The sequence below is a fragment of the Lissotriton vulgaris genome, chromosome 6, assembly GCF_964263255.1.
Source record: "Lissotriton vulgaris chromosome 6, aLisVul1.2, whole genome shotgun sequence".
NCBI classification, from domain to species: domain Eukaryota; kingdom Metazoa; phylum Chordata; class Amphibia; order Caudata; family Salamandridae; genus Lissotriton; species Lissotriton vulgaris.
In genome coordinates, this window is record NC_141694.1 from 1,293,699,865 (window position 1) to 1,293,723,723 (window position 23,859).

Below are 23,859 nucleotides of genomic sequence, written 5' to 3' on the forward strand. Positions count from 1 at the left end.
CCGTAATCTTGGGGAACAATCTGCCCACCTCAGTTTGGATATCCTCCTGTCAACCCCTTGCGATCGGAGGCGATGTGCCAACATGTGTCCCGCTTTGTTGCCACCAGAGTAATACTTCTGAAGGATGCAGAGCAAGGCATACTTCACTCTTCCCGTGTCCAGTGCCCGTAGTTGTTTTTGGGCCACCATCAGCTGACGGCAAACGTTCACAGAGCCGGAAAGGATGTGGGCAGCCTCCAATTCCTTGACGTTGCCTACCAATTGGAGACGCTTGGTCTGTCTATCTCTGTTATAGCCTGTGGAAATGGCAATATAGTGTCCTCTGAGCACAACATTTAAGGTATCCCACAGGGTGGAAACAGGGGTGTTAGGTGTGTCAGTAATGCACAGAAAGGTGGTTATAGCTGTCACAGTGTCTGCTAGAATGTGATCATAAGTGAGAAGTTTTATGTTAAGCAGCTAAAACGGAGTGACCGTAGAATGTATGGCGTAGAATAATTAGAGAGTGATCAGACAGCACTGTTGCACCAATGTTCACCAAGACCGTGCCCAGAATAATGCTTGGGAAGGCAAAGAAGTAACCAATTAGGGCGTATGTTTGGTGAGCCACTGAGAAGAAGGTGTAGTCTGTAGATGTATGGTGCATGTGTCTCAGATATCCATCAGCCCGCCTCGCCCAGCCATTTTCTAGTGCCCAGTGTAAGGCCCCCAACCTGCCCCACCCGGAAAGTGAATCTATCTCTCTGGACATTCATTGCTTTTTTGAAGTCCCCTCCCACCACTATATCTTTGTTTGGTGAGGTTAGTAACTGGCCCAGGGAATCCATTACGAAAGCTTCCTGGTGGTCATTGCATGTGTAAACTGTGGCCAAGGTGTACCTGATACCCTGTATGTAAAATTAAGAGTTTCCCAGGGATCTCTGCAAAGACTCGCTCCACCCTCCCGAGAAAATGTGTGGCAAGCAGAATTGCTACCTCAGCTCAGATATCGCAACTGGAAGCCTTAAGGAAGGAGAGAAGAGCTAAGCTCGTGGCCGGTGCTTTAAGGCCTCGGACATTGAGGCTGGATATAGAGACTACCATTGAAAATAAGGGGACAGTGCGGTGTACAGCACAGTGGTGGCAGAGTTGTGGCAGGCTAGTTAATGGGTATTCGCACTTGCATATGGGGCAAGGGGGAATGGAGAGGAGATGCAGGCCATGGGGGAACATGAGAAAAAGAGGGGAAACAATGACCTAACAACATCCCCCGCCTAGGGACCACTGGAAGCTTGGAAGGAGGGCTCATGTCATAGGCAAGCATATATGGAGCGCAAAACCTCCAGAGTGGAACTACGCCAGCACAACCGTGAACCTGGGGCTAGGGTGATAAACACTGTGTTGCTGGAAGCATCAGCAGTTAACTGGATCGGAGACGTCCTTTTAACCTGTGAGGACAGGGACAGCATCCAGCAGCTTTCAGTGGTCGCCGTCCTCATCCACAGAATCACCCTCACGCTTTAGCTGCTGAAGTAGTCGGGCACGTTCTTCCTGACTGTCCGCTTTCGGGTGGCTTATTCAGAAGTTTCTTCTTCCATATGGAGAAGGGCCAGAGTCAGAGGCCGTGCAGCCACCATAATGGCTTACTTCTGGAGAAAATAATCTGGACAGGTAAGTATGTCCTGGGATTGGCCCGGTGCATTGGCGGGAAGTCTGGCACTATGCATGTGACCCAGGATTATTTCCTGATCCTTCAAGGAGGGAGCCACATGCTTGAAAAGACAAATGACAAAGTTCTCAAGATTGCCTACAACAGCTTGCAAAGGGGCTCACTTTAATACGAATGTTGGAGCGACTGGAACTATTCTTGTGGTCTTTGAGTTGGTGTCGTAGTTCCAGATTCTGATCACGTAGATCTAGAGGTTCCCGACCATGACCATCTAGTTCCTCCTCCTGAGTGTCTTGCTCCTGTTCCAATGACGCCACTCTGTGGTCCATCTTGGCAGATCTCTTTGATCTCTGTGTCGATGTCCCACTAGAGCTCTGCAAAGTAATCCCTGATGATCCCAAACAGCTGCTACAAGAACGCTTTAGTAATTGGTGTCTCACCTTGGACCACCTCCTTGCCCGAGTGTCATCTGTGGGCATCTCGATATGGTGGTTCCTGGTGTCTAGTCTGTTTTCGTGTTGGCATTCTTAGTGAACATGTCCTTCAGTGTGGGGTCCTTTTCAATGCATGATGTGAGGACATGGGTTTGTCTCGCAAAATGCTGCGGGCCACACAAGTCCATCTACAGCAACACCTGTGCCTCCCAACAAATGAGGAGGGACTCCAGCACAGGTACATTCCAAAGGTCTGTAGGTGGTTAATCCAACAGTGGCTTTCACTGGTAGAAACTAAGGGTGCCCCCCCCCCCCCCATGCCAGGGATCAATTACCTTGAGGGGAACACACTGGTATGCAGGGCTCCCCTCCAGCCCCTGATGGGCTCTTAGGAAGATTGGTGGGAAACCCACTTCAGAGGGTCATGTAGACTAACGTGTCATGGACAGGGCCTGGGAAACTTTCAGCAGGGAAGGTTTGCCCGGCGTTTCCTTCAAGGGCGCTTAGGTGTGAGAGATCCATAAAAGGAGAAGGGGGCTGTCCACCAAGATGGTCCAAACCACTGCCAGTGGGCTGCAGAAGGTCTGAGTCGATGACCCTCGTCCTGTGCCCCCTCTGCGTGGGAGAAAAAGGGGTAAACATCAATTTGTCAGGTCTCTCCACGCTGGGCACCACCCAGCTGCCACCATTCGGCAGTGCGAGCTGGCCAACTCCACCCGCCACTGCATGGGCCTGCCAGTGTCGACTAGGCTGTGACCACAAGTACTGGAGTGACCCACACAGGTAGGAGGAGGCTGCAGGCAGGGGGAGAATCAATCCACTCTCTGGTGCATACCCAGGGCCGTAGCAGACAGCAGGGGGCAACGCGAAAGGAGCCGAGAGGTCCCAACCAGGCACCAGCTGTCACCCCGCAGGCCCAGAACAGTAGGCCACTGCCGCTTCCACTGCACTCCACCAGCGCAACACCCTCCACTCACTCGCAAGTGGGACCGGGGGGCACCTCTCAACTCAATCAGGATACAGGACGTTCTTTGGTCCGAAGGAGCCACCCCACTGCACAGTCCCTCACCCCCGGGCCCGATGGGCGCCTCCGCTGCACAGCTCTGGGGCACGACGCAGCCACAGAAGTCGATTAGCCACTGTGCCTCCGCAACTGCTGACACCCCCTTGAGGCAGTAATGAATTCCCGCAGACGAGGGGGCAGTTGTAGCTTCAGGGGTCCCCCTCTGTCACCACTGTGGGTCAGCTATGTACGGGTCTGGCAGAGCTTCAGAAGATGCAACTTACTTGGTCGCCATCTTGAATACGACTCATGTCTAACATTTTAAATACACTTCACCCAGCACTATGGTCTGTTTAGGGTCTATCCTAGGAAGGATTAGGACTGGCAAAAGGTTTATTTTGCTAGGTGGAGTGGCCAGTTTAAAACTGCACACCCAGCCTCCAATGGCAGTTCTGAGACATGTTTAAAATTATACTTAATTGGGGGGGGGCACAATAAATGCTGCAAACCAATTTAATTTACAGGCCCTGGGTACATGTGGTATCACTTTACTAGGGACTTACAAGTAAATTACATATCCCAATAGGAAGCCAATTTTCCCATGTTTAAGGGAGAGCGAACAATCACATTAGCACTGGTTAGCAGGGGTAAAGACAGGTCCAACAGTGATGTTTTACAAAACCTCCAATTAAAAACAATTATGCTTTGCATGTTGAGGCAATATGCATGTTTTGCTGAGTTTTGGTACGGTTGTCTTCAAAGTCACACCACTTGAAGGTATTCAATTGAGACTTAAATCTGAACAGTTCCTTGCCAGTGCTTAATGTTTGCCTGTGTTTGCAGATGGTTGACACAGGCACCTATGTTTTGGGGACAGGGAGATATTTTTCTTTATGGGAGTTGCATAAAAAGCAAGGCACAGAAAGTCTGAAAAGAGAGAAGAAAAAGGGGAGAGATCAATGGGAAAACATTGACAAATGCACAAAGCATAGATAAAAGTGTAATCCAGACTGGGCAGACTTAGTACTCAGCTGAGATCTGGATCTGTAGGCCTAATTTAACCTCTATACTGAGTGCATATGGTACAGCGTTTATGCAATTTGATGGATTGAGTTTTGTTCTCTTACTTCTTGTGCAATTTCAATATGAGGAGGATTAAAATGTTCCCCGAGAGAGAATATTTAGTATAATTTGAATACACATTAACCGAGGAACACTTAAAATATGCTCATAGACATCCGCTGTGTGTGTGCAGTGATCCTTTGAACACCTACAGGCTTTATATGGTGCATTTTTTAGCTTTTGCTATTTTTATGTAGTGCTCATGCTGTCCATTTGCTATTCCATATCCTTGGAACAAGAGGGCAGGTGGCAAAAAACAAGCTATGGGGCAGCGTTTACAGAAAGCACTGTCATACAATAATTTGAGCACCTAGAAGAAGAGAGGAGTTTTCATGTTTTTTGTCTGGGCTAGAGACAGCTTTAGCCTTGTCCCCAGCCCCATGTACTGAATAGAATACAATATTATAAAACACTAAAGGCCACTCTAGTAATTGCGTGCTTGGTGTATCATTTCATTTCGGACCAGCCCCCAAGACCACATATGTAGAATGGTTCAATGGGTCAACCCCCTTCATTTATTTCCATATTGCCATTGTTATTCACATTTTTTTGACCTGTCTCTAGACATCCATTTCATGACAGCCTCTTCAACTTGAGTGACTGCTTTTTGCCTCTTTACAGATAGGACTGCATCCGCACAGGAAGCAAAACAATTTTCTTCTGCATACATGCCACCCTGTGTGCAGACTGCAAGTATCCTCATGTGGGGGGATCAGGACGTGCTGACCATTTGAGTGTGTGCTCCTTGTATAAGGGGGCATGCTGTTGTGAAGCTGCTCCCCTTCCTGCAGAGGGATGCAGGTCTCTTTACAACATTAGCAGTTTCAACCATGTGGGAAGATTTTTAGAAATATGTTTAAACAGCTATAATATATAAAGGTGGTGGGGGAATATTAACACAAATTCTTACCAAATAATCTTATATTGTGGGCCAATATTTGTATGGTTGAGGCTTCTATTTGTTTGTCCTTCTTTTGTTTACCTGAAGCTAGCTTTGCGTTTAATTTAAGCAACACTGGTTCATTTACATAGAAAGTGAAACTTATGGCGTCTAACAATTGCTTTCATTATTTTTAAATGGAAGTAATTACAGGATTTACAGAAGAATGCAGGATTTAGAGAAGTATGGTTTTTACAGTAGTGAACAAATGTGAAATTCTGGAACAAATGCTTATGTACATGTATTGTTAGGGCTAATATCAGGCCTGCCAATTAACATGTTGCCACTGCGTCTCACACAATATTGACTCCCTCACCTGTTGACCCAGTGGAAGTGAAAACAGCGCACAATAGTGGTTTTTGAGCTGTTTTCGGAGGCTCTGGGTCGCTGATATTATTAAAGGAGGGTGAAAGCACCCCAAGACATGGGCACCAGCAGTCTCAGCAAGCTTTTATCCATTCTAGGTCCCGCCTATGCAGAGACATGCGGTATGCACTCTGTGGGCTTACAAGCCCGCCCATTGCTTTTGATTCGTTTCTCGCGTGTCCGTCCCAAAAGCTTACTTACATGTGGTGAATTTGTGTTTTTTTGTCCCTCATTCATGTGTCTTGCTTCCTCTCATGGAGCCGTGGCATGTTACTTGCATTCTTTCACTTTTGTCTATTTCAGTTCATGTATGCTCATTTTGTTGTTGTTTCTTTCAGCCCTTGTTTTGGGAAGGTTCCTGTTGTTTTTTTGTATTCTTGATGCTCCTGGTGCCGTTTCTGTAAACAGCCCAGTAAATCTCGGCCTTCTCTCCATCACATTTGCTGTTTTCCTAGGTCACCTGTTCCATCCTCTCACCCCTCCCTCATACTCCACTCTTTCCATCTCCTCCCCTCTTAGTCCCACTTTAGCTTCCGGGCACCATGTTACAACTGCTTTCAATGGAGAGCTACATGCACACGTAAAACCTCCACTCTTCACACAGAGGCCCATTACATTAACAAGAATTATTGTAACCAAGTATGTAAACCTGAAACATGACACCTATGTATTTTATAAAAATGAACTGTTCACTTTTGTTTATTTCAGTTTGTGAATGCCCACTATTATTTTTGTTTCTTTCAGCCCGTGTGCTGGGAAGGATATCTATCGATTCTTTCTATGTTGATTCTCCTAGCCATTTTAGTAAACAGCCCTGTAAATCTTGTCCTTCTATTGTCACATTTACTGTTTTCGGAGGGGGCCTGTTTCATCCACCCATCTCCCCTCTCTCCTCGCTGCTTGCCCCCTGTCGTCAGCCGCTCTTTCGGCCACCACCCCTCTGAGACTCGCTATAGCTTCTCGGCGCCTTGTTACAACTGCTGATAATGGAGAGATACACGCACATGTGAGACCGCCAGTCATCACATAGAGGCACAATTCATTATAAATAATTATCAGAATCTGTATATGCAAACCCAAAACTTTACAGCTATGTATTTTATAAAAGGAACTGTTAGTGCACAGCAGTGCAGCTACCAAGCGTGTTCCAAAAGTTAACGTTCAAAAGCAAGGAAAGCATTTGTGCGAGCAGTCTTCTTCATCTTCTTTGCGCTAGGTCATGTGAGTCAAGTTTACTGATCAGTTGCGCTGAGACTATGCTGCAAGAGGTGATTGATTTGCAGACATTGATTAACATTTTTACATCAAACCACATAAGCAATACTCCACAAACCAGCTACCACTTCTATCATAGGTTGTGAGGCTCTGCCTTGACAATATACAGATCTTCACTGCCTTTCAATTAGCGTTATATTTCAATACCTTATACATACAACTTTTGTACTGAATGAAGGCTAAAATAAGACCCCTTCTCCTCCTGAAAGAACCAAGCCCCTGTGAGTTGTTATAAAATGGTTTAACAAGACCATGTTCTATAGCTTGCTGAAAACATGCTAAAGGGAGCTAATGTAATCAGAAGTAATGGTTTCCAATGCTATTGAGGTATTGCAGGGCTTTAATGCTTCCGCTGGCTAACATTGCCCAAAAACATTTGCAAAGCCAATAGTCCTACCAAGGGGGACAAATCATTCAACATACATCAATTAGTCAGCAAAACATTAAGAATTTTTTTTAACACAAACAATTTACACTTACTATCCACAAATCTGCTGTAGAATAGAGAAAACAAAACTAGAACCTCTTGCAAAGGCGAACCTTATTTGCTTTGCCAGTGCTTGTTTTTCTTTGTTGTTGGGAGTGGAGGAAGAAGAGGTGCCTCTTACAGAAGCATCACCCCTTTAATGGCCAAGCCCCCTCTTCAGACAGTGAAATGTTTATTAAGTTGTCAGGTCTGTAATATGCATTTGCATTTAAATCCTAGAATTCATCTTCTCTCAATCGTTTCCTGAGCCTATAATTTGCAACTACATGTGTACTTGTTTTTTAACAATATATGTTTTATTTTCAGTTTGTAGATGCATTCGTGTTAAGGACAATGGCTCGAAGATTGTAGATCGCGTTTCAGTTTTTGACTGTACATGTATGAGTCCACCGTTTCTTTCTGAAATGTCCACCGGAACTGCTCTGACACACTTGGTGGTGCGTGACTCCTCTAGGAATCTGTGACAGCCTACGTTTACCTTCTCAGCGGCAGACATTCCTGTGTTAGGGGACCAGGTGTCCCAGATTTGCCGGAACAGTCCCAGTTTTCCACCAGCTGCATCAGCAGATTTTGACAAATTTAGCTCATATCCTGGTTTTCAGACAGGTTTGACTGAAAATAGAGGGAGGCAGGTTTTTATGGGTTCAAAGGCAGGGCGTGTTGGCAGCTCTTCTCAGAACACAATTTAAGCAACACCAATGAAACTGGGTTTAAAAGTTATTTTTAATTTATTTCCTTTGTGCCGCATGTCTGTGGTTCTACATTGGTGCATACAGTGGTGGCTCGCAGCGGTAATGCTGTGAGGTGGGGAGCCGTGGCGGGCAGATCTGGGTGGGGGGGTAGTCGAGTCCTACATACAATAGCAAATGTAAACTTAAATAAATAAATAAATATCTGCAGTCGTATGTCGGACTCCACTACCCCCACCCAGCCCCGCCCCCACCCCAGCTCCCCGCCTCACAGCATTACTGCTGTGAGCCGCCACTGGGTGCATACTGCAATTAAAATCATGTTGTGCCCCACGGCTGATATAAAGGTATGTATGTATGTATGTATGTATGTATGAATCTTGTATGTTTGCTTAATGTCCTGATGTTTGGTTTTCAAAATCTGGTCACCCTTTCCTTTGAGCTTCTTCATTTGTTGTGTTTTAGAATGATGGAGCCCTACATGTAAACACCTTCATAAATTTCTTTTTTTGCAAGATTTATCTCTGCAAATGAATTTCCACATTCAGGCCAAAAATACTCATCTTTTTCCGACATAGTTAATATGGGTAGCTTTTGAAAAAGGAGAGATATATCTTGTTTCACCTTCGCAATATGTTGTCCAGGAGGCTGGTTGAAAATCTCTTGTTGCATATCTGACAACTCCTTTTGAAGAAAATCATCAGTTTCAAAAGTTGCCATACATAAAATATGAGATGGACCCATTCTAGTCAATTCTGCTGCCTTACAAAAAAAGGTCACCTACTGTTGCATGTCTTCCATGGTGTGCTCACCTCTCAAGATATACTTTTTAGGGTTGAGCCTGCAAGTGCATGTGCTATGGCATGTTTTGTTTACACAAAGGGCTTGGAACCCTCCTAATGCTTACCATTTGTTGGCGGCAGCGTCCCTCTTCTTTACAGTCACCTTGGCCAGCACAGGCCAAACGTAATTTCCAATCCTTTCTGTGGAGCAGGGACAAAGCACAGATTAGTCAAACTTAGTCAGAGCCCGTCCGCTGCTCCTGGTGTGAAGGCACAATTTTTTCCTCCCCTCCCCCTCGCCCTGTCTGCTGCTCTCACGATAGCGCTTTTTTTTAAAGCACGAATAATCAAGTCCTGAACAATGTAATAACCCCTCTCATAATTATATTTTCACTCCTCGCCCTCATGATAGACTCTACCCCCACTCTACCCCACTGCACCCTACACTAATCTACCCCCACTGTACCCTAATATACCCCACTATACCCAATTCTACCCAAAGCCAATCTACCCCAATATAACCCACTCCAATATACCCCAATCTACAGCATCACACTCTACACCAGTCTAACCCCCCCAGTCGTTTCCCCAATCTGTCTCACTCCAATCTAACCCAATTTATGCCACTCTAATCTACCCCATTCCAATCCACTCCAATATATCCTAATCTACCCCACTGCAATCTACCCCTCTGTACTCCACTATGTCCCACTCCCCTGTATGACAATCTACCCCGAGCTACCATACTCCACTCCCTTCCACTCTACCCCACTTCACTCCAATACAATCTACACCAATCTACCCCACTCCAGTCTACACTACTCCAGTCTACCCCACTCCACTCTACCCCAATCTATCCAACTTCACTTTACCCCAAATTACCCCACCCAAGCTATCCCAGTCTACCCCAGCACACTATCCCCACTCTACCCCACCACATCTCACTCCACCCCATTCTACCCTCGGTCCACTTCACCGCTATCTACCCCACGCAACCTAACCACAATCTACCCCACTCAACTCCGATCTACCCCTTCCCATCTATGCCTCTTGAATCTACCCCACTATACACAATCTAGCCCACTCCACTCCACCCCACTTCAATTCAATATAACTACTTCAATCAACCCCACTACTTTGACTCAACTCCACTACAATCTACCACAATCTGCCCACTTTAACCCACTCCAGTTTACCCCACTCCATTCTCCTCAAATCCACTCCACTCTACCCCAATCTACAGCACTCAACTCTATCCCAGTCTACCCCGCTTCACTCTTCCCCAATCAACCCCACTGCAATCTACCCACTCCACCCCAATACACCCCACTCTTCTCTACTCCAATTTACCCCACTTCATCTCTACCCTAATCTGCCCACTCTACCCCAATCTAACCAACTCCACTTTACCCCAATCTAGACCACCCCGATCTAGCTCATCATACCCCAGTCTAACCCACTGCACTCGACCCCAGTCTACATCACCCCAAACTAGCCCGAGCTACCCCACTCTACCCCAGTCCACCCCACTCGACTCTGTCCCAATATACTGACTCAATTCTACCCCACTCTACCCCACTCCACCCCAATCTACTCCATTCCACTCTACCACAAACAACCCAACTCAACTCTACCAGAATCTACCCCACTCCACCCCAATCTACCCCCTCTATAATCAACCCCACTCTACCCGAATCAGCCACACTCTACCCGAATCAACCACACTCTACCCCAATCAACTCCATTTCAATCTACCCACTCTACTTCAATCTACCGCTCTCCAATCTACTCCACTCCACTACAATTTATCAAAATCTACCCCACTCTAGCCCACTTACTCTACCCCTATCTATCCCACTCTACCCCAATTTACTCCACTCCATTTTACCCCAATCTATCCCACTTAAACCTACTCCACTATACCCCAGTCTACCCCACTAAACTCGACCCCATTCCACTCTACTCCAATCTGCCCCACTCCACTCCACCCCAATGTACCCCACTCCAATCTACCCCACTTCATACCAATGTACCCCACTACCCTCTACCCCAATGTACCCCACATACCCCCTGTACATCTCTGCCCTATTCTATCCCAATGTATCACTACCCCATCTACCACACTCTACCCCAAACTAACCCACTCCCAACTACCCCAATCTACATCACCCCAATCTAGCCCAATATACCTCACTCCAACCCACTCCACCCCATTGCACTCCTATCTGCCCCACTGCATTCTACCCCAATAAACCCCATTCTACCCCAATATACCCCATTCCGCCCTTCCCCATCTAATCCACTACACTTCAATCTACCCCACTACAACACAATCTACCCCAATCAATCCCATTCCAAGCTACCACAATCTAGCCCATTCCACTCGACCCTAATCTACCCCATTGCATTCTACCTCAATCTACCCCAATCAATTCTGCCACAATCTACCACACTCAAATCTACACAACTCCAATCTACCCCAATCCACTCCACTCCAATGTACACCGCTCCAATCAACCCCACTCCACTACAATATATCAAAATCTACCCCACTCCCCCTTTCCCTATCTACCCCACTCTACCCCAATCTACCTTACTCAATTTCACCCTAATCTACCCCACTCAACTCTACCACAAATAATGAGAACTAATATCGCATCCTGCAGCGGCAATTCTAAGAGCAAATAGTCCCTAACACCCTACTAAAAATACAGGAGGCTACGGGGTGTCAGAAAGATGCAGCACTATGGAAAGACTATAACGTATGGTCCAATAAAGTCATACGCTGGGTGAATTTTAAACAAATGGCTTTTTTCAAAATGGCAGTAATAGTACACCCCGATAAACTACCAAATATCTTCCTAGCTGTGTCATCATCGTATTTTAGATGCCATCATCAAAAAGGGGACTGGACTCATATCTGTTTTTCCTGTCCAAAGTTGACAGATTACTGGATCAGGATTATTCAGTGGGTTAACAGGAAACTCACCTTAAATCTAGTCCCCCATGCTCTGACTACCTTATTTGGGATTCCCAATTTAAATCTAACAGTTCGTCAAAAGCAGTTCGTTTTCATTGCTTCTTTGGTGCCAAGTCTCTGCTTTTACAAAAATGGAGAATGCCAGATTTCAACAATGGGTAGCTAAAATTAGGCAAATTAAACATAAGGAAGAACTTTATTACCTTGGGGTAGGAGCCACCCATAAGTTTATACAAATTTGGAGGGAAGATTAAACAGTCCAAGAATAGCAGCGAAGATGGGGAGCAACAGACACACATAAGCCTGCCATTAGTGATGAAGAGCCAACTGTAGAATTTTTTCTTCAGGGCTACTATAGCTTCTAGGAGCATGAGAATAAATTAGATTAGATATGGAAATTGTATTTTTTTAAACTTTTTACCCTAGAATATTTTATCTTACGGTGAAAAGGTTTTTTAATGTATCTACAAATTATTACTGTGCAGCCTCTATTTATTGCTCCTGAGCTAATGATATATTGTTTTTTGTACCATGGGTCTGTGATAGACCCGTAAAATTCCTTCTCCTCCTCTCAGCCCAGGTATCAAGGCAAAGGGTGGAGAGGACCAGGGTGGCTTCCCTCTGTGGTGCTAAGGGCCTAAAGTCAGAAATGATGCCCAATTTAGGGGTCGATTAGGATCGCGGACGACCCCAGAGCAGGAGGGAACCTCCGCATGGCATGCGGAGTTCCCTCCTGTGCAATTAGGATGTGACCGCCACCCTGGCGGTCACATCCTCTATTTTTAACATTGCAGCGGGTGCAGCTTCAAGCTGCACCCGCGGCAATGTTAAAAATGCACGCATTGCATTTGCATGCAGAAAGAGGCAGGCACTGCGCGGTGCCTGCCGCTTTCTGCATGCAAATGCAGGGGGGTACCATAGGTACCCCCCATGTGCACCCCCCACCCCCCCTTCACCTAGGGGGCCCGCAACGGGCCCCCGCAGTGAAGATCCGTATGCTTTTTGGCGGCAGAAAACCCGCCGCGGAAAAGCATTTTTTAAAGCCCATCCTGATATGGCGGACGGTGTCTGAGAGACACCGTCACCATATCAGAGCTTTTCCACCACGGTTGTAAGCCGACCGCGGCGGAAAAGCTGCGGACGGAAACCAGGACCCACCAGCCATCCTAATGTGGCGGTGGGTCCTTGGTCAGTCCGCTGCGGTTTTTCCGCATCCTCTGGGCCGGCGGTGGCTTCCGCCGGCCCCGAGGATGCGGAAAAACCGCAATCATAATCGGCCCCTTAATCTCTAGGCAGCTCATACCTGAAAGTTATATGACGTCAAACATGCATTCAACTATTCAAAACACTCCTCTACCTCGCCTAGCACTCAGGCACCACTCACCTCCTTCCTGTAAACACTACACAAGTAGTGTGTACATGAGGAATGAATAGAAGAGTTTGCTCTGAAGGGGGAATGTGACATTGGAGTGTTGGCATGGGTTTGGGGTGGAAAGTAGAGGATGGATGGGATGGGTAGAGATGGGCTAGAGGGGTGAGGAGTGGTAACGGGGTCAGGGAGGTCTAGTAGTTGGGAGAAGAATGAAAGGGAGAAGGTTATGGTGGGAAAATGGAAAGTGTCTTAGTTTCAAGGAAGCATGGGTAAATATACAGTATGTGGTATTTACAGAGTAGGCATAGGTGTTGTGGATTTTGACATAGCATAGAGTTGGGATGTGCCCGCTATCTGCTTACCCAACCCTTCCTTCAGCCTCCACCCCACTACCACTACCAGAATCCCCCTCAACGTTTCATGCACTGACTTATCAATTGAAGCATAGGTTCCTACACTCAGACTCCTGACATCTTCCAAGCAACTGACACTCTAACAACTCATTTAAAAAAAAATCCTGCAACACTTCTCAGCACCCATCTCTCAACCATTGCAGAATTCAGAGCCTTGAAACTAGTTCTTCATGTTCGGCTCTCACCTTTCACTTATACTCCTGCCACCTATAAGGGATGCAAAAGAAAGGCACTTCACAACACTTTTCCTAACCTTGCATCTCACTTACGGCCACAAATAATATGAAAACCTTCACATACGCATCCCCTTTTCAAAAACCCAACCCCTGCACTCTCAACCAGTCTCTCCGCCTCCCACATATGTAGGCCTCACAAAGTGCACCCTATGCCTTTTAGAACAGAATAGTAACAACCAGAATCAACTGAACTTCAGCTACACCAAAATGTGCACATTTCCTACAGTCTCACCACACAACACTCCGAAACAACAGCACCAATAAACAATAGTGCATCACCCAAATCCTAGAAGGATAATACTTACTCTCCTTCAGTCATAAATTGCTGCACTTCAATTACAAACTAGCTAATGAAAACTGCCTACTAATAAATGCTTGTTCACTGGGAAAATAATAAATGCAACATCTCCAACCTATTGATAGATGAAGCTTGGCTGAGAGAAGTCATGGCACCAATACTACATAAAGGTGTTCCTCCAGACTATTAAACCATTACACACAACCACACAGATAAATGAGTTGGTGTCTTAGCTATCATATTTAATTAAATAACAACCCTTATCAAAGTGGACTATGTTTCCATACAAGGTTGTGAATCCCTCATTGTCAAATGCAGCCCAATCCAACTTTTTCCTGCATCTTTCTTCTCCTCAGGCCACCACCCAGGATTTCCTAGTCTCAGTATCAGAGCTATTTACCAAATATTCAAACGTATGTATCCATGGTGAACTGAACATCTTGCTTGCCAAACCAACTATGCACCACCCCAGAGTGAAACTTACAAGTATACAGATCTGCATAACCTAGAACAGCTTGTTAGCAGCAAAACTCACATTGCAGGACATACATTAAATGTAACCCGGAATTAAACATATTTCAAAGTATCACACTTGTGACTTGATCAGATCTCTTCTTGGCTCCTTTCCAACATATGATTCCACAAAAAGCGTCAGCTAAAGTCAATCAACAAACAACTACTTACACAACTTAGAACATGTTGGACATGTTGAACACAACTTACCACTAAAAGGGATTTGGAGACAATAAATTCAATAAAGAAACTCTGTGGATGGCTCCATACAGATTTTGATATACTGCTCCCACAGAAAATATCAAAACAATGGAAAAGATTAAAGCCCCTTAGAGGAATGCAGAATTACAAAAAATGATTACAAATATAACACAACAAATCTCAACACTTCAACTGCTTGACTTAAATACAACAATCTACAAGACAGACTATGCCTATTCAAATACAATTGAAAACACAAGTTGTCAATCAAAAAAGCAAACAAAATTCTGCTATCCAAGCAGAATCAACGATGTTGTATGCTACAATGAAGAGCTTTTTAAAATTCTACCTGAATCTGGCAATCCAAAAACGTCCAAGGAACTCATTCTAACTCCCAGAACATTTGTAATAAACTGGCAACTCATAGCCAAAGCAGATAGGATGAAATCATACAAGAAAACAAACTGCCCCAACATCACCCATGCTGTCTTTTCAAGGACTGCCAAGGGCCACATTCCAGTATCTTGTGAAAGATAACAGACCCCTCTAACCGTTGCCCCCCCCTCAAATTCTTTAAGAACATCCTATCAACATCAGCAGCCATACCAGTGAGAAAACTGATCTATCAACAGGATGTTTCCTAGGAAAGATTTTGAAGGTATACATATGCTCACAAATAAGAAAAACAACTTGGACCCTCAAAACCCACAACAATTATAGGCCAATAGAAAAAGGGCAATTTCTTTGCTGGAGCCGTTTTCACACAGAAGCCAACATTCACTGAAGATAACTTTCTGACTTTGATACCAGATTCCACCTTGGAAGAGGCATTGATTAACTCTTAATTTCCATTTGGATGACCCTAAATATATAGTAGACCAAAATGGGGTTTACTGCACTACTCTACACCATTGAGCATGACTCATTAGTTCAAAGACTCGAAGACGTTGGTATGAAGGGCACAAATCTCATCTTGTTCTCATCCCACCTACATAATAGAATAAATGTGACCCACCAGCACCCCTGCCAGCATCCATCCAGGGTGCTTGTGGGAGCCTGCATTGCTCAACCCCCACACAATCATCATTCTGCTCCTGTGAGGTGGGAACACAAGAAGATTTCCCTTCCAACTCTCCCAGACAGGGAAAAGATGGGTCCCTGGTTTACCTGGAGCTTCTGTGGCAGGGTGGATTCTCCATAAGGGCTCTGGGGCTGTTCCCCCTGGTATTACTTAACATTCCTGTACAAATAGTAAATAGATCAATTTATTTAGAGATAAGATCGTATCTCTGAACAAACCAATGTAGTTAAGGCTGGACTGTGTTTTACAGACTGCCTACCCCACCTCGCTCTGAAGCAGAAGACAAAAGCCAGGTAGATCAACTTTCTGCACTGTGACCCAATACACGGGGCTTACTGTTCTAAAGCTCTTCATAATGAATCACTGCCATTGTATTCTATTGCAGTCCCCACTGTAGGCCAGTGATGCTTTAAGGTTCATATTTTCGCACATTGAAGTCTCCAGCCCTGCGTGAAGCAGCTGTTCATCATTCACAGGCAAAGATCCCACCCTTTCATAGTCGTCACACGTAGGAGTGAATGCAAGCTTGTGCATATCAATCAATCAATCAAAGACATTTATAGAGCGCACTACTTACCCGGAGGGTCTCAAGGCGCTAGGGGGTGGGGGGGGGGGGTGCTGCTACTGCTCGAACAGCCAGGTCTTGAGCTTCTTCCTGAAGGAGAGGTGGTCTTGGGTCAGGCGCAGGTCGGTCGGGAGGGAGTTCCAGGTCTTGGCGGCCAGGTAGGAGAAGGACCTTCCTCCTGTTGTCGTTCTTCGGATGCGGGAGACGGCGGCGAGGGCGTGACTGGCTGATCGGAGGTGGCGTTTGGGAGCGTAGAAGTTGATGCGGTTGTTGAGGTAGCTCGGGCCTTGATCGTGTAGGGCTTTGTGTGCGTGGGTGAGGAGACGGAAGGTGATTCTTTTGTTGACGGGGAGCCAATGCAGGTCTCTCAGATGTCCGGAGATGTGGCTGTGTCGTGGGATGTCGAGGATGAGTCTGGCTGAGGTGTTCTGGATCCGCTGGAGTCTCTTCTGGAGCTTGGCGTTGTTCCGGCGTAGAGGGCGTTGCCGTAGTCCAGTCGGCTGGTGACGAGGGCCTGGGTGACCGTCTTCCTGGTCTCGGTGGGGATCCAACGGAAGATCTTCCGTAGCATGCGCAGGATGTTGAAGCACGACGAGGAGACGGCGTTGACTTGTCTGGTCATGGAGAGGGAGGAGTCCAGGATGAAGCCCAGGTTGCGTGCGTGGTCTGTCGGTTTGGGTGTGGTGCCCAGGGCGGGGAGCCACCAGGAGTCGTCCCAGGCGGAGGGCGAGGAGCCGAGGATGAGGACTTCCGTCTTGTCTGAGTTCAGTTTCAGGCGGCTGGTCGTCATCCACTCGGCTACATCTTTCATCCCTTCGTGAAGGTTGGCTCTGGCGGCGGCGGGGTCGTTGGTCAGGGAGAGGATCAGCTGGGTGTCGTCGGCGTAGGAGATGATGTTGAGGTTGTGTTGGCGTGCGATGGCCGCGAGGGGGCTCATGTAGACGTTGAAGAGGGTGGGGCTCAGCGAGGATCCTTGAGGGACGCCGCAGATGACTTCGGTGGCCTCTGACTTGTACGGTGGTAGACGGACTCTCTGTGTTCTTCCGTCGAGGAAGGAGATGATCCATTCCAGTGCCTTCTCCTGGATTCCGACGTTGCTGAGGCGCTGCACTAGGATGCGGTGGCAGACAGTGTTGAATGCCACGGAGAGGTCTAGGAGGATGAGGGCCGCTGTTTCTCCGTTGTCCATCAGGGCTCGGATGTCATCGGTGGCAGCGATGAGGGCGGTCTCGGTGCTGTGGTTGGCTCGGAAGCCAGACTGTGAGGGGTCGAGGGATCCATTTGTCTCGAGGAAGGCGGCCAGCTGTCCCTTGTTCTCTACAATGGTAGGTCTTAGATTGCTAATCTTCTGTTATGTATGTTCTGAGACCCCTCGCCACCCTAACCTCCCACACTATGACACCCCAAGACCTGGCTGCATGTCGCTGGCCCGGTTAGAAGTGGAGCTGCTGCATTTGTTCTCCTGTGAAATGGATCCAAATGATGGGCAGGCCAGGGTTCTTATACCCTTGTGAATTTGATGCAAATATCCGAGTCAAAAGCAAAGCGAGAGAAATGTGTTTACAGGAGACAGCGATCTGATGTATGACATTAAAGTCTCTTCAGTCCAGCTGAGCTCATTTTATATCTCCTGACCATACTTGTTAGACTACATGATACAAACTTTGCTCAGGTGAGATGTGGGAAAGGAGGAGAAATGACAGCGCTGTTCCCAGTTGACAGAGGCGTAAGGCAGGGTAAACAGTCAAAATATCGAATTTTTAATTTCGACTTACACTTATATCGAGTTGCTAATATCGATGGGACAGAATATCAATGTCCAGAATATCGATGGCCAGAATATCGACCCTAAGGTAAGTAATATCAAAATTACTTATATCGATAGCATATATATCGATGTAAGTAATTTCGATTTACTAATATGTGTTAGAAATTTTAGTTAAGTATTTAAATTAATTGTTATAATATGTGTTTAATATGTTTTTATAAATAAAAAATATATAAAAGTAAATAATATGTTTTACTACCAGAGCGGGTTGTGGGTTTTTAGGGGAATAGGGTGGGAAGTAATTTATTTGTAATTAAATAATTATTTTTTAATGATTAATTTATTTTGCAATTAAATATTAATTGGCAATGAATTATTTTAATTGATTAATTGATTAATTAATTGATAATTTATGTATATTTTTAACTAAATTATATGTTTTACTACTGGAGCGGGTTGTGGGTTTATAGGGGGATAGGGTGGGAAGTAATTTATTTGTAATTAAATAATTATTTTTTAATGATTAATTTATTTTGCAATTAAATATTAATTGGCAATGAATTATTTTAATTGATTAATTGATTAATTAATTGATAATTTATGTATATTTTTAACTAAATTATATGTTTTACTACTGGAGCGGGTTGTGGGTTTATAGGGGGATAGGGTGGGAAGTAATTTATTTGTAATTAAATAATTATTTTTTAATGAGTAATTTATTTTGCTATTAAATATTAATTGGCAATGAATTATTTTAATTGATTAACATAATAATTAATTGATAATTTATGTATATTTTTAACTAAATTATATGTTTTACTACTGGAGCGGGTTGTGGGTTTATAGGGGAATAGGGTGGGAAGTAATTTAATTGTAATATTAATTAATTTTGGGTAAAGGAGTATTTTTAGGGTTCAGGGTCAGTTTTGGGTTTTTGGGTAAAGGGGTATTTTTAGGGTTCTGGGTCAGTTTTGGTTTTTGGGGTAAAGGGGTATTTTTAGGATTCAGGGTCAGTTTTCAGTTTTTGGGTAAAGGGGTATTTTTAGGGTTCAGGGTCAGTTTTCAGTTTTTGGGTAAAGGGGTATTTTTAGGGTTCTGGGTCAGTTTTAAGTTTTTGGGTAAAGGGGTATTTTTAGGGTTCAGGGTCAGTTTTCAGTTTTTGGGTAAAGGGGTATTTTTTGGGTTCAGGGTCAGTTTTCAGTTCTTGGGTAAAGGGGTATTTTTTGGGTTCAGGGTCAGTTTTCAGTTTTTGGGTAAAGGGGTATTTTTAGGGTTCAGGGTCAGTTTTAGGTTTTTGGGTAAAGGGGTATTTTTAGTGTTCAGGATCAGTTTTACCTACTGTTGCACCCACTGGAGTGGGAATAGTAATTATTGTTAAGTAAGTATATATTATATATTATTTTTAAATATTATATTTTTTAATTAAATATGTATTATTATTTTTTTTTACCATTATTACATATATTTAAATATGTTGAAGTAATTAATAAGTATTATTTACAGTATTTTTTATGTTATTTTAAATTTTAAAAAAATCGATATATTTGACAACGATATTTTTAACATCGATATTATTTTTTCGATATTTTGGTACTTACCATGTTGTACATAGGGCGTCGATATTTTTGCTATCGATATAATTACGCCGATATTTGTGTAGGTCGAAATTCTGTCTGTCGAAATTCTGTCATAGATCCGTAAGGCAGGGCAGTGTGCTCGCACCCACCCTGTTTTGCCTCTTTGTCAACGCTTTAATGGCCCAACTTACGGAGGTGAGGAAAAACGATGCACCCAAACTGGCAGGCACCAAGGTCCCCACTATCATGTTTGCCAATGACACCCTCCTAATGTCCAAATCCCCTATGGGCATACAAAGGATTTTGGACTGTTATGCCACTTTTGCAATAAATGGGAATTGGAGATATATACTCAAAAAGTTTATGGTTTTTAATCCACCTAAAACACTGCGCCCCAACCCCAATTTAGATGGCACCAGACGAGACAGGGTGACGATATTTGAATATCTAGGTGTCACCCTGACAGAAAATATGGAGTGGGGTCCACAAATTGCCAAATCGAAACTTAAGTTAGCGCAGACATCGGGGGGAATCCTTTAATTATTAAGAAACTCTTCCTCCAAACCTGCTGGCCCTGCAGTAGAGATTTACAAGATGCAATCCAGAGGTGTGACACTATACGGGGCCGAATTATGGGGGCACCTCTGCTGTCAAGATTTGAGTAAAGTAGAAAACAGCTTTTTGAGGCAAATTTTGGGTCTCCCTTCCAGTACTCCTCTCATCCTACTCCGGCTAGATCTGGGGATCAGACCAATTGGGAAGGAAATAGGATTGAAACCCCCACGTTCTGGTGCAGATTATGGGTGACACCGTAGTTGACTGTCTACAGAATGGAACTGAAGGAGATATTGAGTATTTCTGGTGTGGCAAAAATCCCCTGGTTCATTCATGTAAAAAAAAAGAGCGCAGCAGGCTGGGCAAACTGAGCCTGTGGACTAACCCGAAGGAAGCTTGCCCTTTAATTTCCCGTTCTGATCTAGTGAATGTCTATCGAATGAGCAAGTTAGCACAGGTGCTAGGGAACCTGTCCACTGCACAATTGACAGCTAAATTCCTATCTCTGAAGGAGTAATATTTGTTTGAGGCTTTTCTTGACGATATCCATCCACCCCTGTCAAGGAAACTTTATGTTCAGTTTAGACTGGGCACCCGCACCACTCCGCACCCTTTTCCGGTAAATGGACGGGCGCGGTCCGAAGGGAGTGCCAGCCTGCAGCTGGGAGGATGAATCTGAGCTTCATGTCATCTATTTTTGCCCAGCTTATAAATCAGCAAGGAAACCTTGGATTGTTCCTCTGTGTAGGAATTTAGGGTTTGCACACTGTGCAGAGGCATTCAGAGTTTTTAAATACGACACCTGCAGACCCTTTGTATTTGCTGTATCGCGATTCTTGACCTCTATGTGGCGCAGGCGCTGGAAGTTTGTAGACAGATCAAACAGTAACAAAATTATTTGTGTCTTCATAAACTATAGGTCCCGCAAATCTTTTTATCACTCACTAGCTTCAATTCACAAAAAAACAATTAAGCCGGCATGTTTTTAGAAGTATAAGTCACTGTCTGGTTTTATTTAGTCTTAACGTGTACTAAGGAACTGACATTGCATGGCTATTTTACTTTTTTAGACAAATTCACACTATATGGACCATGTTTGTTAACACTATGGACTTTCACCAGAACTTTGCTCCATCGGCCAGTGCCTCTGTCTTTGTAATTACTCAACCTATATGAGTTCAAGAATTATTGTACATCGGTGAAGTGCCATTGTATATTTGTTTTTACTTTTAGATTCATGTAGGTGGTGTGACTAGATCCATGCAAACAAGTATGGTAACTACTGTATAATTTTAAAGTGACGTGAATTTTAATGTACTGTTTTTCTGTGCACGCTTTTATGGTCGCTCGACCAAAATAAAAAGAAAGATATAAATGCATTGCAGTTCTAATGTAGAGTTCTGCCGGCAGCGTTTCTTTAACCCCTTCCGTGCGGCCGCGATTTCCCCCGTGTGCGGCCGCCGGACGAACACGGGCGGGCCGTGACGAACCCCAGCCGTCATCAGCACACGAGCACCGTAGTGCATGACGGCTGGGGTTCGTCACCAGCATGGAAGGGGTTAAATAACGGTGCATGCCTCAATGCAACTACTACATCCCTGCAGGTGCATGGCCTTCCTGCTTAGTCTCCAGACCAAGAGCACGCAATGCAGACTTTAACAATAACATGTTATTGAAGGCTCAGTTTTATGTTCCGACAGTTTGATGAAATAATACTCTAAAAAGAAAAGCATTGTGTGTAATTTTTTAAAAATGTGATTTACAAGATAAAGGTGGACATTAGCAATCATAGTAGTCAGAACCATGGCAGCCGGTGACATGCTCTTAACAACATTAATGCCAAAACCATGGATTGATTTATGAACAATGAGTGTTAAAAACATTAAGGCAATGCATGCCAACTATTTAGTTCCTCTCTTGTTTCAAGTTTTACTTAATCTTGCCTCCCACAAGTGTTAGCTATATAATCCTGTTGTGTTCCCTTTTCATGCATACTTATGAGCTGTGCGGGTGTATAGGAGAGGCTTTGATTAAGAGCTCTGACGCTGACGCTAAAGCCAAAGCAAAGTACCTGTCAGTGGGTTGGCCTCTCTGCAGAGCAATCGGAACAATGGTCATCATGTATTCTAGTTGTAATTGCAATTTTGTAAAAATGTGTGTGAAGGGGTGCACAGATGGCAACATATTTACAGGGTAAAAGCGAAAGTAAATAAATGTCCTAAATATGAATGAGTACAGTTTATGTTTGGATGTGGAGAAGTGAAGGAGATGCGAGGAAGTGCATTCAGGTAAGAGTGAAAAGAGGGTGCTGAAGAGGAAAGAGAGGTGGATGAAGATGTGCAGATGGATGAGATGTGCAGAGAAAAAGGATATAAGTAAACATGAAGCACACATAACTGAAGGCCGAAACTCATTCCACAGACCTCAATACTATTGAAATATCAGAATTGAAACATTTTGAAGGGTAATTATTAATAGCAAATCGTTGTTACTCATTTATGTTAAACAGCTAACAATCATTGACAAAGCCAATCATACTCACAGGTTTTAGGTGTAGGTCAGTTGTGTTATATATCTGGATGCAATTATATTTCAGAGAGAAACCAAAATACTGGTCGGGTAGCACACTATGAAAATCATAGAAATCTATTTTAGGTATTTACCTTTTAGAGAGTCAACATATTTTTTATCCCACTTAACCTCATCCATGCTGCCACGATTTACCGCCGGTGCTGGGGCCCAATGTTAATGGGTGTGGTCATGACGGAACGGTTCCGTCAAGAGCACAGCCCAACCGATGCTCATGACGGAACCGTTCCGTCATGAGCATCGAAAGGGTTAAAGACCCTTCTTCACATATTTCTATGTGACTGATTGCCAACAGCAACTACAGGTCCTTCCCGAAACCTGGTTGGAGCATTGTCTTCCAAAGGTGATGCTGCATGCTGTTTAAGACACTGGACAGGCACACACTTTAAAAGGCTGAAGTTGTCGCATTGTATAAGTTGCACATTACAGTAACTGCTGAACATATTATTGCAGTAAGATATGAGGCAGTTTTTTATGTGTGTAATATTTCAAAACTATACAGTCCCACTGCTTTATATGTCTTCGTTTATCATTAAATTAATTTGCTTTAAAATGCACACTATGCCAATTTTGTTTCCAATATTTTTCTCTTGAGAAGGATCCAGTCTGGACCCCACGTTTGTCCTTAGGCTAGCTCGCGTCGCTCACTACATAAAAGTCATATCAAACTTTTCTGCCCACCACTTTCAAATGTCACCAGCCGCTATTGTTTAGCCGAATCGATAATAGATAGACTTAGTATTCAATGGCCCTTCATTCAGCAGCACAGGCTGTGGGCTTCTGAGAAAAATGTAGAACTCCTCCAGCTAAATATTTCAAACAAAGCACTAGTTCTGTCTACTTCTGATCTGTGTGAACCGGATCGAGGTTATGGTAGAGGTGACTTCCAGTTCCCTATATTTCTCTAGGGCAGCGAAAACTAAGCAAAATCCTGACACTGCGTATTATATACAACAAGTATGATA

At 44.4% G+C, this 23,859-nt stretch overlaps 1 protein-coding gene across 1 annotated transcript in view; it reads left to right on the forward strand.

Moving 5' to 3' along the window:
* ENPP3 (ectonucleotide pyrophosphatase/phosphodiesterase 3) overlaps nt 1–23,859 on the forward strand; it is a 716,664-nt gene that overhangs the window by 591,248 nt on the left and 101,557 nt on the right. The gene's annotated exons all lie outside the window — the stretch shown is intronic.